This window comes from Oryctolagus cuniculus, chromosome 14 (genome assembly GCF_964237555.1).
Source record: "Oryctolagus cuniculus chromosome 14, mOryCun1.1, whole genome shotgun sequence".
NCBI lineage: Eukaryota > Metazoa > Chordata > Mammalia > Lagomorpha > Leporidae > Oryctolagus > Oryctolagus cuniculus.
This window is the reverse complement of record NC_091445.1, coordinates 3,970,021-3,984,158: the sequence shown is the minus strand read 5'-3', so window position 1 is coordinate 3,984,158 and position 14,138 is coordinate 3,970,021. Positions and strand designations below refer to the sequence as shown.

The 14,138-nt window shown below is 45.8% G+C and overlaps 1 protein-coding gene across 9 annotated transcripts in view; it reads right to left on the bottom strand.

Moving 5' to 3' along the window:
- ZFYVE16 (zinc finger FYVE-type containing 16) overlaps positions 1-13,464 on the bottom strand; it is a 62,909-nt gene extending 49,445 nt beyond the window's left edge. For 5 of the 9 annotated variants that reach the window (XM_051854050.2, XM_051854055.2, XM_051854053.2 and 2 more), the window contains exon 1: positions 12,679-12,817. The gene's annotated coding sequence lies outside the window, so the exon portion shown is untranslated. Of the gene's footprint in view, positions 1-10,770; positions 10,872-12,678; positions 12,818-13,088 lie in introns of those variants that run through there. The other 4 variants (XM_051854051.2, XM_070056335.1, XM_070056337.1 and 1 more) reach the window with 2 other exon arrangements.
- Between the last annotated feature and the right edge of the window lie 674 nt (positions 13,465-14,138).

Sequence of the window (14,138 nt, the reverse complement as noted above, 5' to 3'; positions counted from 1 at the left end):
AGTGGATGAGGTGAGCATACCAAGGTTGCATGATATACCGTCAATATACAAAAGTCATTTGTATCCCTATACATGAAAATGAATAATAGTAATCTGTAATTAAAAATAGCACTTAAAAGCATCTAAAATGAAATACTTAGGTATAAATCTAACAAAATGTATAGAAGATCTATGTATGTAAACCTACAAAATAGTAATGGAAAAAAGAAAAGCAAAAACTCTCAACAAATTGAGATACAGTCCAGGTTTGCTTATAGAAGACTCAGTAAGATACCAATTCTTATCAACTTAGACTGTAGAAGCAATGCAGTATTAACCAGAATCCTGAGAAGCTATTTTGTAGGCCTTAAGAAACGAATTCTGAAGTTCATGTGACAAGACAAAGGACCTAGAATAACTAGCACAACACTGAATAATATAAAAAACTTGTAGGAATCAGCATACCTGAGACATGTAAGATGGCTACAGTAATCAGGGCAATGTGTTCCTGGCAAAAGCACACACACAGAGAGATCAATGAAGCAGAATAAAGACCTCAGAAAACGACCCACACAAATAGTCAACTTTATCTCTGACACTGAGAGTAAAGGCAATTTAACAGAACAGTCTTTTCAACAAGAAATGCTGAAAAAACTGGAAAATTCCATGTAAAATATTAACCTAGATATAGATCTTACACTTTGAATGATAGTATATTCAAAATGGATAATATTTCTAAACAGAAAATGTAAAATTATAAAACTTCTTGAAGAAAACAAGAAATAAAATCACCTTTGGTTTGGTGATGAGATTTTAAATACAACACCATTGTTATGAAAGAAAAAAAAGTTGAGGCCTGCACTGTGGTATAGAAGGTAGAGCAGCTGCCTGGAGGGCTAGCATCCCATGCGGAATGGAAGATTTCTCTCTCTGTAGCTCTGCCTTTCAAATGAATAAATAAATCTTTAAAAAAAATAAGAAAATAAGCCACAGACTGGGCGATGTTTGCAAAACACCTATCTGATAAAGGAATTGCACCCAAAATACAGAAAGAACTCCAAAAACCCAACAAGGAAGCCAACCAGCTTATAGATGAACAAACACTCTGAATAGACACCTCACCAAAGAAGATACACAGATGACAAATAAAAATATGTAAAAATACTCAACATCATTTGTCTTTCGACAACTACGACTGAAATACCGAGATACTGAAATAATGAGAGCACTCACACCTTTTAGAAGGCCTCAAGTCCAACAGATTAGCAATGCCAAGCGTTATGAAGATCCGAACAACAGAACTCTTACTGCTGCCGGAAAAGCAAAATGGCACAGAGACTCTGGAGGAGAAGAGGGTTCAGCACACTCACAAAACCAAACAGATCTTACCACCTGACCCAGTAACTGCGCTACTAGGTGATTACACATCTCAATGAAAAGTTTTGTCCCCATAGAAACTCAGATGTGAATATATGTGAGCAGCTTTATTTAAAACTATGAAAGGCTGCAAACAAACAAGATGTCCTTCAACAGGACATCCGGATAAACCATGATACATCCATACAATGGAGTATTATTCACAGTGACATAGTGAAATGAGCTACCAAGTCACAAATAGACATGGGTCAGTCTAAAATGCATACTAAGTGAAAGAATCTGCATGCTGTATGATTCCAATTATATGAAATTCTAAGACAGGTAAAACCACAGAAACAATAAGCACACCAGTGAGGGCCAGTGGTCTGGAAAGAGAGGGTTGGCTACGTGAAGCAGTATTTTCAGGGTCCTGAAACTATTCTATATGATACTGTAATGATGACTACAAGACATTAAGCATTTATCGATATTCACAGAACTTTACAACATAAACTTCAGTGTACATAGTTTTAAAGAAAGTATTTAGGAGGTAGAGAGACCCCAGAATGTAATGCAGAATGCAACAGTATACAAAATATATTCCAAATCTACAAAACCACCTCATGTCATGGGTTGGAGGAATACAGTGCTGACCTCTGGAAATAAATGGAGTCTGCAAGACTAAAGGCAAAAGGATCACACTATTTTATCTTAGCTGACAGCACTGCATTCCACAGGGGCACAGTTTAACAAGTCTATACATGCAATCTGAAATTGAACAATTAAGTGAAAGGATGGTGACAGAAGGAGCCAGGCTTCTCCCCACTGAAGGGGAAAGTTTTAGGTAAGCAAAAGGAGGAAGCTAGAATGATCTATACAGTAATGGATTTGACTTGGAGCTATCAGTACAAACTCATGCTTAGCATAACAGACATACACATAGAAATATTTGTAAATACGTATACACACATCAGTAGAAACATGTCTCCTTGCCTTGTCAGCTGAGAAGGCCTAGAATTAATAGACATATTATCCAGATTTTGGTTTCTTTTTTTTTTTTAAGATTTATTTATTTATTTGAAAGTCAGAGTTAAAGAGAGAGAGGTAGAGACAGAGAGAGAGGTCTTCCATCCACTGGTTCACTCCCCAGACTCTGACCCGAAGCCAGGAGTCAGGAGCTTCTTCCTGGTCTCTCACACAGGTGCAGGGGCCCAAGGACTTAGGCCATCTTTTACTGTTTTCCCAGGCCACAGAAGAGAGCTGGATTGGAAGTGGAGCAGCCAGGACTCACAGTGGTGACCATATGGGATGCTGGCACTGTAGGAGGTGGTTTTACCCACTACATCACAACACTGGCCCCAGATTTTGGTTTCTAATACCATTCTCTAACAAAAGGAACCAGGGTTCCTTGGAAAAACCATTAGGATTGGGGCAGGAAGTAAACAAGATGAGTAACAAGCATCTTGTAACTATCAGAAAGTAAGAAGACGCATACACACACACATACACACACACACTAATCAGAGTGTGTAAAAGGGATACAGGAGCAAAGTGAGAGGGCTCCCAGTAGTCACAACTAGAATAAAGTGAGCAAAAAGAATAAATACAGGGGCCAGCGCCGTGACCCCATGAGTTAAATCCCTGGCCTGCAGTGCCAGCATCCCATATGCGTACTGGTTCAAGTTCTAGCTACTCCACTTCCAATCCAGCTCCCTGCTAATGCACCTGGGAAAGCAGCAGAGGATGGCCCAAGTTGTTGGGCCCCTGCACCCACATGGGAGACCCGGAGGAAGTTCCTGGCTCCTGGCTTCGGATCAGCTCGGCTCTGGCCACTGCAGCCATTCGAGAAGCGAACCAGTGGATGGAAGACCTCTTTCTCTCTGTCTCTACTTCTCTCTGTAACTCTTTCAAGTAAATACATCTTTAAATAAATAAAACAGTTGTACCTGATAAAAACCCAGAGTATCAAAAGATTGTGTACATACTACCATAAATAATTGAATAAATAAGAAAAAGACAAATATCTCGTGCAAAAATAATTCTAAAATTCTAAATACATGCAGATTTTTCCCCTCAAGGAAATAGAATCCCCTGCTCCTTAAGTGTGCGCTGCACATAGTGACTTTCCCCTGAAAAGAACAGAAAACTACAGTGCAGAAATCTGAAAACTCCCTCAAAGAGGTGATCAAGGTTAGTACCAAAAGCATTAATCACACTGAGAGTATAGGAGGGGACTTCAAAAAGTTCATGGAGCGACCAATATTGTGGCATAGCAGGTAAAATCGTCACCTGCAACACCGTCTTCCCATGTGGGTGCCAGTTCATGTCCCCGCTACTCCACTTCCAATCCAGCTCCCCACTAATGTGCTTGGGAAGAAGATGGTGGCCCAAGGCTTGGATCCCTGCTATCTACATAGGAGACTCAGACTGGGCTCCTGGCTCCTGGCTTCCTGGACCACTCTCACCTGTTGTGGCCACTTGGGGAGGGAATCAGTGGAAGACATCTCTCTCCTCCCACCCTCACTTTTACCCTGAATGTGAAATAAATAAATCTTAAAGAAAAAAAGACATCCCCTCTAAAAAACAAATTATGCATGGAGTTCAAAACACATCTGTACCAAAATGAACGTATCTTTTGAATTGCATTTCCATTTTCCAAGAACTTCTGAAGCACCCTCATACACCTGTGATGTGATGTGATGGGAATGGCCCTTTTTTTGTGTTGTCTTCCTCCCCAGAAACCCATGCCCCAATTTACTCAAGGAAAAACACGAGACAACTGGCTTTTTACAAAAGACATGACCAATAATGCTCAGAACTCAAGGGCAAACAAGAAATGTCTGAGAAACTGCCACTACCAGAGGGCCAGGAAGACATGCCTAGCCAACAGAGGTGGTATTCTGGGGCATAAAAGGTATCTAGAGAAAAAGAGAAAATGTGAATAAAGTGCAGACTTCAATTATAATACATCACTACTGGTTCACTAATCATGACATATATATCTCATTAACATAGGCTATAAATAACTGGGTGTGGGGTATATGGAAAATGCACATCTTTGCGGCAATTCTATAAATCTAAACTTGTTCTAAAATAAAAATTTCCTTGTTAAAAAGGCAATCCACGGTATTAGAAAATAAAGTTGAGAAAATATCCCAGAAAGTAGAATAAAAATAAAGGGATGGAAGATAAAAGAAAAAATATCATATGATCAATCTAATGAGATCTGTTATGCAAGTACCAAGAGGTGCAGAAAGCGGAGGCAAGAAGGGAGCAAGAAGGCACTGTCAAGTCATGGACCCCAACCTGAAGGGGGAGGAGGCCACATAGAGCCTACCACGTGAATGAAAAGCCCTTATCCAACAACACCCGTGTGAGATTGCCAGACCCCTGAGGCTTAAGGGAAGTCACTCTATTTCATACTGGAATGTGCATCCCCACCTTTCCTTTCCCCAACACACCTACCCATCCTGTTCTCTTCTTCTCCTAAAGCATTTATTTACTTTATGACCCTCTAATGCTCTGTACAATTTATTTATGTGTATACACTGTTTTCCATTTTGAACTCCTCTCTCCCAAAATTTGTTATTATTTGTTATATATTCAATGTTACCTTGAACAGTGGCTGGCACGTAACATGTGCTTAAAACACACTTGCCAGATCAAAATAAAAGCTTCCAGAGGATGATGGGTCATAAAGGGCTGGTTCTGCCATCTGGCATTAGATTTCTCAACAGCTACACAGAAGTGAGAAAACAATGCCTTCAAAATTCTAAGAGTAAGTGACTTTATAATTTAGAATTCTATATTCAACAAAACTATCAATCAAGTATAAGGGCTGAATAAAAAAACAAGAACCAAAAAAAAAGCCCTTGCCTCCCATTCAGTCTTTCTCAGGAAGCTACTGTAAAATGTGCCCTACTGGGGCCAGTTCTATGGCATAGCGGGTATAGCCATTGCCTGAAGCGCCGGCAACACAAATGGGCACCAGTTAGAATCCCAGCTGCTCCACTTCTAATCCAGCTCCCTGTTAATGCACCTGCACCTGGGAAAGCAGCAGAAGACGGCCCAAGTCCTTGGGCCCCTGCACCCATGTGGGAGATCCAGAAGAAGCTCCTGGCTCCTGACTGCAGCCTGGCTCAGCTCTGGCCATTGTGGCCATTTGGGGAGTGAACCAGCAGACGGAAGCTCTCTCTTTATACCTCTGCCTCTCTTTATCTGTAACTCTGACTTCCAAATAAATAAATAAATCTTTTTAAAAAAATGTGCTCTACCAACACGAGGGGGAATCCAGTACAGGAGAGACAGATGGAATTTAGTTGACTGTGAAACGGCAACAGCCCGCACCAAGGCAAGCAGGGTAGTAGAACGACTGTTCAGGACGACTAGGAGGAGACCGACCTATCTTGGTTGATGGGTAAATAGATCAAATAAAGAATATAAAAAGACATACAAAGGAGATATAAAACATACTTTTATAAAGATACAAAAATGGGGCCAGCTCTGTGGCGCAGCGGGTTAACACCCTGGCCTGAAGTACAGGCATCCCATATGGGCGCCAGTTCTAGTCCTGGCTGCTCCTCTTCCTATCCAGCTCTCTGCTATGGCCTGGGAAAGCAGTAGAAGACGGCCCAACTCCTTGGGCCCCTGCACCCGTGTGGGAGACCTGGAGGAAGCTCCTGGCTCCTGGCTTCAGATCGGCGCAGCTCTGGCTGATGCGGCCAATTGGGGAGTGAACCATCAGATGCAAGACCTCTCTCTGCCTCTCCTCTCTCTGTGGTATAACTCTTTCAAATAAAAAAAAAAAAAGATACAAGCATGTAAATATAGAAAAGAATTAAGATAATTATTTACTCTATGAAAAAAATTTGCTTTTTAAAGAGAAAGAGAGAAAAAAGGAGGAGAGACAGAGAGACCTTCATCTGCTGGTTCACTCTCCAAATGGCCTCAACAGCTGGAGCTGGGCCAGGCTAAAACCAGGAGCTGAGGGCTCCTTCCAAGTCTCTGACATGGGTGCAGGGGCCCAAACACTCGGGCTGTCCTCTGCTGTGTTCCCAGGCACATCTGCAGGGAGCTGGATCGGAAGCAGACCAGCCAGGACATGAACGGGTGCCCACATGGGGTGCCACCACTGCAAGCAGCGGCGACTCTACCTGCTGCACCACAGCTCTGGCCTCCCAAAACCAAAAAAGTTTAAGAAAGAAAATAACATCAGCTATACATGAACTTAACATAGTTAAAATGATACATACACTAAATTTAGTATATAACTAATTTTAGAAAATAAAGGACAGAGAAATGCAGTGCAGTACAAAACTGAACTCCTACTTCTATGATACAAAATGATACCTAAAACTTGGGTAGGTAGACGAGAAAAGGGTAAACAATTGTTTGAGGGGTCTTCAAAAAGTTCACAGAAGGGGCTTGTGTTGTGGTATAGCAAGTTAAGCTGCTCCCTGCAATATTAGCATCCCATATGGGCACCAGTCCAAGACCTAGCTGCTCCACTTCCGATCCAGCACCCTGGGAAAGCAGTGAAAGATGGTCCAAGTGCTTCGGCCCCTGCATCCATGTGGGAAACTTGGAAGCAGCTCTTGGCTCCTGGTTTTAGCATGGCACACACCTGGCTGTTGCAGCCACTTGAGAAGTGAACTAGAGGAGAGAAGATCTATTCCCCTCTGCCCCATAACTGCCTTTCTAATAAAAATACATCTTTAAAAAAAAAAACAAAAAGTTCATGGAAAAGTGTATCATGAAAAAACTACCAATAGAGTTCAAAATCTTTTTGTACCAAAACATGTTTTTTTTTTAAATATTTTAATCCACTTATCTTTTAATTCCATTTCCCACAAACTTCTTGAAGTTCCCTTGTATAGCCAAACACATTATTGAAAAAAAAAAACCTGGAGGTGAGAGTTAAAGTCACTGACACTGGAGCAGTTTTTCCCAAAAACAGCTGAGAGATAGAATCCGAGTGCACTAAGGCACCACTTCACATACAGTTAAGGGTTAAGTTCTCGCCTCTGCATCGGAAGTGTTACTAGTTACTAGCAAGAAAACAGCTGCTGAAATAATGTTCTGTGTTCTGATGCACACAGGGCCACTGACAGAAACGCTGCCACTGGGGAGTGGGAATTGGAGATGAGACACACTGCAGCACAGGACTGCTGGTTTTCACTGTGAGTCTTGCAGTATACTTTACTGTGTAGATTCTGTTTAGGTATCCCCTTTGATAAACAAGCATTACATTTAAAAAACATGGTAAAAAGTAATGAAGGAACTCTGAATACAGACTATTTTAAAAATACATAGGAACTGAAAAGTCAAGAAAACTCATTAGCCAAAACCAAAGGATTTTCTTAAATAAATTATGAAATTCATTGAACATCATCTATTTAAAAAGTTTCTATCTCTATTACAATGTCTGATGAAGCACTGAGCATTATAGTATTTTTAAATTATTTGTTTGAGGCCGGCGTCGCGGCTCAACAGGCTAATCCTCCGCCTTGCGGCGCCGGCACACCGGGTTCTAATCCCGGTCGGGGCACCGGATTCTGTCCCAGTTGCCCCTCTTCCAGGCCAGCTCTCTGCTGTGGCCCGGGAGTACAGTGGAGGATGGCCCTAGTCCCTGGGCCCTGTACCCCATGGGAGACCAGGATAAGCACCTGGCTCCTGCCTTCCGATCAGTGTGGTGGGCCGGCCACAGTGCACCAGCTGTGGTGGCCATTGGAGGGTGAACCAACGGCAAAAGGAAGACCTTTCTCTCTGTCTCTCTCTCTCACTGTCCACTCTGCCTGTCAAAAAAATAAAAAAAATTATTTGTTTGAGAGGCAGAGAGGCCAGAGAGCTCATGCTTGTCAAGAACTCAGTCCAGGTCTCCCATGTAAATGGCAGAACCCAACAACTTGAGCCATCATTGCTGCCTCCCCAGGTTCACATTAGCAGGCAGATGGAATCAGGAGCTGGAGCCAGGAAATGAACCCCTGCACCCCCATGTAGAACGTAGGCATCCTTTCTGGTATGTAACCACTAGGCCAAACAACCACTTTGCATTATGTTATTTAAGATGCCTAAAAAAAAGAAAGATAAGCTTTTATATCCTTCTTATTTTAAAAAATTAAACAGTGGGGCCAGTGCTGTGGCATAGTGGGTAAAACCACCTCCTGCAATACTGGCATCCCATATGGGCACCAGTTCGAGTCCCAGCTGGTCCACTTTCAATCCAGCTCTCTGCTGTGGCCTGGGAAAACAGCACAAAATGGCCCAGACTTGGGACCCCTGCACCTGCGTGGGAGACCGGGAAGAAGTTGCTGGCTCCTGGGTTCAGATCGGCGCAGCTCCAGCTGTGCAGCCAACTGGAGAGTGAACCAGCGGACGGAAGACCTCTCTCTGTGTCTCTCTCTTTGCCTCTGCCTCTCTGTAACTCTACCTTTTAAATAAATAAATAAATCTTTAAAAAATAAAACAGGCCGGCGCTGCGGCTCACTAGGCTAATCCTCCGCCTTGCGGCGCCGGCACACCGGGTTCTAGTCCCGGTCAGGGCACCAGATTCTGTCCCGGTTGCCCCTCTTCCAGGACAGCTCTCTGCTGTGGCCCGGGAGTGCAGTGGAGGATGGCAGAAGTGCTTGGGCCCTGCACCCCATGGGAGACCAGGATAAGTACCTGGCTCCCGCCATTGGATCAGCGCAGTAGGCTGGCCGCAGCGGCCATTGGAGGGTGAACCAACGGCAAAGGAAGACCTTTCTCTCTGTTTCTCTCTCTCACTGTCCACTCTGCCTGTCAAAATAAATAAATAAATAAATAAAACAATGTAAATGCTGTATGCTGAGTTTTTAACATTAAATCTTAAAAAGCTGCATATACTTCTCATTTCAAACAACCAACTATACATTTAGTGCCAGCGAACTATCACCTATAGTAGAAGACATAAAAGAAACATAAGTGGGTTAAAACTGCCACTTGTAACAATCACATCCTGTAGGGGAGTCCCTAGTCATATCCTGGCTGCTTCTCTTATAATCCAGCTTCCTGCTAACGCACTGGGAAGGCAGCGGTAGACAGCACATGTACTTGTGCCCTTTCTTCTATTTTTTTTAAAGATTTATTTATTTGAAAGAGTTAGAGACAGAAGGAGAGGCAGAAAGAGAGTCTTCCATCCGCTGGTTCATTCCCCAATTGGCCGCAACGGCCAGAGCTGCGTAGATCTAAAGCCAGGAGCCAGGAGCTTCTTCCAGGTTTCCCCTGTGGGTGCAGAGGCCCAAGGACTTGGGCCATCTTACACTGCTTTTCCAGGCCATAGCAGAGAGCTGGACTGGAAGTGGAACAGCCAGGACTTGAACCAACTCCCATATGGGATGCTGGCACTGCAGGCGGTATCCTTACCACAACGCCACAAGCCGGTCCCAACCTGTGCCCCCTTCTACCCATGCAGAGGACGTGGATAGAGTTCATACTGGCCTTGACCTGGCCCAGACCTGCCTGTTGCAGCCATTTAGAGAATAAAGCAGTGGACCACAGATCATTCTCATTCTCTCTCCCCCTCTGTCATTCTGCCTTTCAAATTAATCAATTACTTAAAAAACAAATGTAAGATTGTTCTAACGAAGTTTATATATGCATACACAGAATAGCCTGTTTGGGGAACTTTTACTCACTTGGCCATTATGTACTCTCGGATTTCTTAAACAATTTTTTTGTGAGGCACAGAGGAAGAGAAGAAGGTAGAGGGAGAGAGAGAAATGGAGAAAGCTCCTATCTTTTGGTTCACTCCACAAATGCTCACAACAGCCATGGCAGAAGCCAAGAAATCAATCCAGGTTTCCCATCAGAGTGGCAGAAACCCAAACACTGGAATTATCACCACTGCCTCCCAAAATTAGCAGGAGCTGAAGTCAGGAGTCAGAGACAGGAAACAAATGCAGCCACTCTAACGTGGAACGTGAGCATGCAAAATGCTGGGGTAAATGCCTGCTCCTCCAAACAAATCTTTACATTATTTACCGTATAAAAAATCCTTCAGGATTTAAAACAAAGAGCAGTTATAGGAAAAACTGATCAGAAATGACAAGTAGACTCCTAACATGGTTAGGATGAGAGAAGACAAGAACTCGAGACAACGTAGTGGAGATGAAGAGAGAAAGATGTACAAGAGGCTCAAGAATGAGATTTTATGGAGCGTGAGAGTGAAGATGAGGGTAACTGCCAGGTTTCCATCTTGAAAACAGACGGTGGTGCCACTGGCTATGACAGGCAACACCAAGAGCAGAGGGATGAAGTCAAGCACGCGCCCACTCCTGGACTGCTGTTTGCCTGAACAACCTCGAGAACATCCTTCTAGGGCAAGGATCGGAATGCAGGAGAGCCGCCTGAGACAGAGATTTAGAAACCAGCACCCTAAGCTGTGGGATGAGACCACCCAGAAGAGAGGACACAGACCTGACATCAGGGAACTGAAGATCACGGTCCCCGTGCCCAAAACCACTCTGGGTAAAACTCTGCCACACAGTTAAACGTACTGCTGAGGAAAAATATCCAACCTACAATGTTAAATGAACGAAAATCAAACAGCAAAGTTTCTGCATGTTATAAGCCCCTTATTACAAATGAATTGTTAAAAAAAAATTGCACTAGCAAAGACACATGGGGAAATATGAGGAACATTTGTCAATAATTCCATAAATCTGGACATGGGATTATGTAAGCATTTCATAGCTACACTCTATGTCTCTATGACATTTCATTTTCTTACAAGCAATACTTTGGTAAACAGGAAAAAATAATTGTGTTCTTTTCCTAAAAATCTGTTATAAAGACACTTGGGCATTGTACTATAATTGGGCAAATAATATCAACAGAGAACTGTAATATTACACTAAAATGCTCAATGAACTAACAAAGTAATGCTCCACATTTTTTTTGGTGCTTACTAAGTGAAAACTACTTTTTTAAATAATAAAAGTATTAAATGTTGGCAAAGATGTGATGACAAAAAGTACACTGGTACAATCTCTAAAGAAAATAATATGGCTAGAAATATATATATTTATATTTTATATCAACAGCCTCAAAAACATTCCTAATAACTTGATCCACTAACTCTCTTTAGAAGTTTAATACTCAGGGGCCGGCGCTGTGGCACAGCGGGTTAACGCCCTGGCCTGAAGTGCAGGCATCCCATATGGGCACTGGTTCTAGTCCCGGCTGCTCCTCTTCCCATCCAGCTCTCTGCTATGGCCTGGGATAGCAGTGGAAGATGGCTCAAGTCCTTGGGCCCTGCACCCACGTGGGAGACCTGGAAGAAGCTCTTGGCTCCTGGCTTCCAATCGGCGCAGCACTGGCCGCTGCAGCCATCTGGGGAGTGAACCAGCTTATGGAAGACCTCTCTCTCTCTCTCTCTCTCTCTCTCTCTCTCTCTGCCTCTCCTCACTCTGTAACTCTTTCGAATAAATAAATAAATCTTTTATACTCAAAAACAACAGACCAATGGCATACCAAGCAGTGTTTCCATATATATGCAAATGTTTGCAATGTCCATGCAAAGCCAATTTCTCTTCAAACACTTAACTTTTCCTTACAGCGGAGCTTGCTACTTTTAAATGAACAAGTTAATTATGTTCTGCGCTTTCATTTCCAAAATGGTAAATATACTGCATTAATGAACAAAAACTCTCTGGGGCCGTTCATTTTTAAGCGTGACTCCCCCCAGTCATAATGTTCAGTGGACTGTGGCACTATCCTAGCCCATCACTTTTCCCTGCGTCTGGGGCCCACAGATCGACGGGAACTTGGCTTCCATCGCAATTTCACCGTTTCCAACTCCGTTGTGCTCGTGTACTCCAAAAGCCAAAGTTATGCCTACGAAGCTTATTTAGAACTTGGGAAACTGAAATGCAAACTTCAGCAAGAAAACACCCAATGCCACTACCTATACACGAAACCCCGTCCTCTTAATTCAGCAAAGGCACGGAGGCAGTGAAGGAAGCAGCGCGGGGACCACTCCACGCAGCTCCACCGCAGCGAGCCACCGCACCTCGGCCGGACGCCCGGCGGCGGCGAACCCCGCACCGCATCGCCGGCGCCCGTCAGAGACCAACTTGGCTTCGCGAAGGCGCGTCCCGGCGCCGGCCCGCGAGGGACCCGGGCCCACAAAGGCGCTGGCCGCCAGGAAGGTCAGCCCCGCGGCGGCCCCAGGGCGGGACCCCCGAGCGGACTGCGCGGCGGCCCTGCGGCCCTCAGCTCCCGGCCGGCCTGCCCCTTGCTGCGGGGGTCGAGTGCGGGCCCCGAGCCGGCGGCTCTGGTGAGGGAGCGCGGCAGGGCTGAGGCGAGGCCCCGGCGGCCACTTACCTCCCCACAGCCCTGCGGAGCTCGGGGCCTCGCCGCGGACGCCGCGCTGGGCAGCGAGAGCGACCCCGGCCGGAGCCGCGGCAGTGCGCGACGTCGGCGCAGGGTCTGCCCCCGCCGACCCGAGCGGCGCGGCCCGCGCAGGCGCAGGAGAGGCCGCGCGGCGCACACGCCCCCCGCCCGCGCGGTCCCGGGCGCCTGCGCGCTGCGATGCGGTGCGAGCCGGAAGTGCCTGACCAGGCCCTGGGGTGGGCGCCGCCGCGCGTTTCGGGCTCGGATCGTGAGGAGGGGTGACGCTCGTCCGCGTCCGGCGACCCCTGCCCGTCGCCGACTCAGCGCTGCAGTGGGCGGGCCGGTCGGCCCCGGTGCCGACTGGCCTTCTCCGGTCCGGTCCGGTCCGGTCCGGTGCTCACCCGGCCGTCGCCGCCGCCGTTCTGCGTTTCAGTCAGCGGCCGGAGAACAGCTGCGCTGACTGGAAACAAACGCTGACTTCTGTCAGAAGCGGCCCGAGTGTGTGTGTGTGGCGGAGCGTCGCTGTTTCTGCCGCGAGCGCGTGCCCGGGGCCGAGGCCCCTGCGCGCATCCGAGCGAGCGGCCGCACCGCCGCGAACGCGAAAGCCCGCGTTTCAACAAGCTCAGGCCCACGTCCGCTTTTCCGAAAGTGACAGGAATCATACTATCTCAAGAATATTCCAGACACGTGGGGTTTGTGGTGAAGGATGGGAGAGTCGAGCTTCCAATCTGCGGTTTTCCATCGTTCGGAAAGAATCTCGAATCTCGGGCTTCCTGCACTGGAAGCGGGGGTGGCCTGGCTGTAGTCCAGGTGTAAAGTGTTGACTGCCCGGAACTGTACTGGGCATCTGCTTTGCGTTTGCTGGCCTTCTCAGTAAGTCCAGGAAGCATTTCCGCGGCTGACACACACAACCCGAGGGGCACGGCCTCGTGCAGCCACTGTCGGGTCCAGTGCAGCCTGGACAGAAGTCTGGAGCAGCGCAAGGACCGAGAGCAGGAGTAGGCGAGACACCGAGACCCTAACCCGGCAAAGGAAAAACGTGTGTACGTGAACGCTGAATCCACAAATACAACAGTTAAACGTTTTACTAAGTTATTGTAGTGTTCAAACTCATTAATCACATAAAGACAAAAAATGACAGGTCCCATGGATCCAGTTTAGCCACTTTGGAGTGTGAACAAACTCCATCAGCGAGAGTAGGGTGAACACTCACACTCTGATGGGGATATAAATTAGACCAAGTTAGGATTTTTTACAAGATTTATTTGCTTGAAAGGCAAGTGACAGATCTTGCATCCTCTGGTTCAGTCTTCAAATGGCCACAAAAGCCAGGGCTGGGCCAAGTCAAAGCCAGGAGCCAGAAATTCCACCAGGTCTCCATATGGTGCCAGGGACCCAAGCACTTGAGTTATCTTCACCTGCTTCCCGTGTGCGTTAGCAGGGAGCTGGAT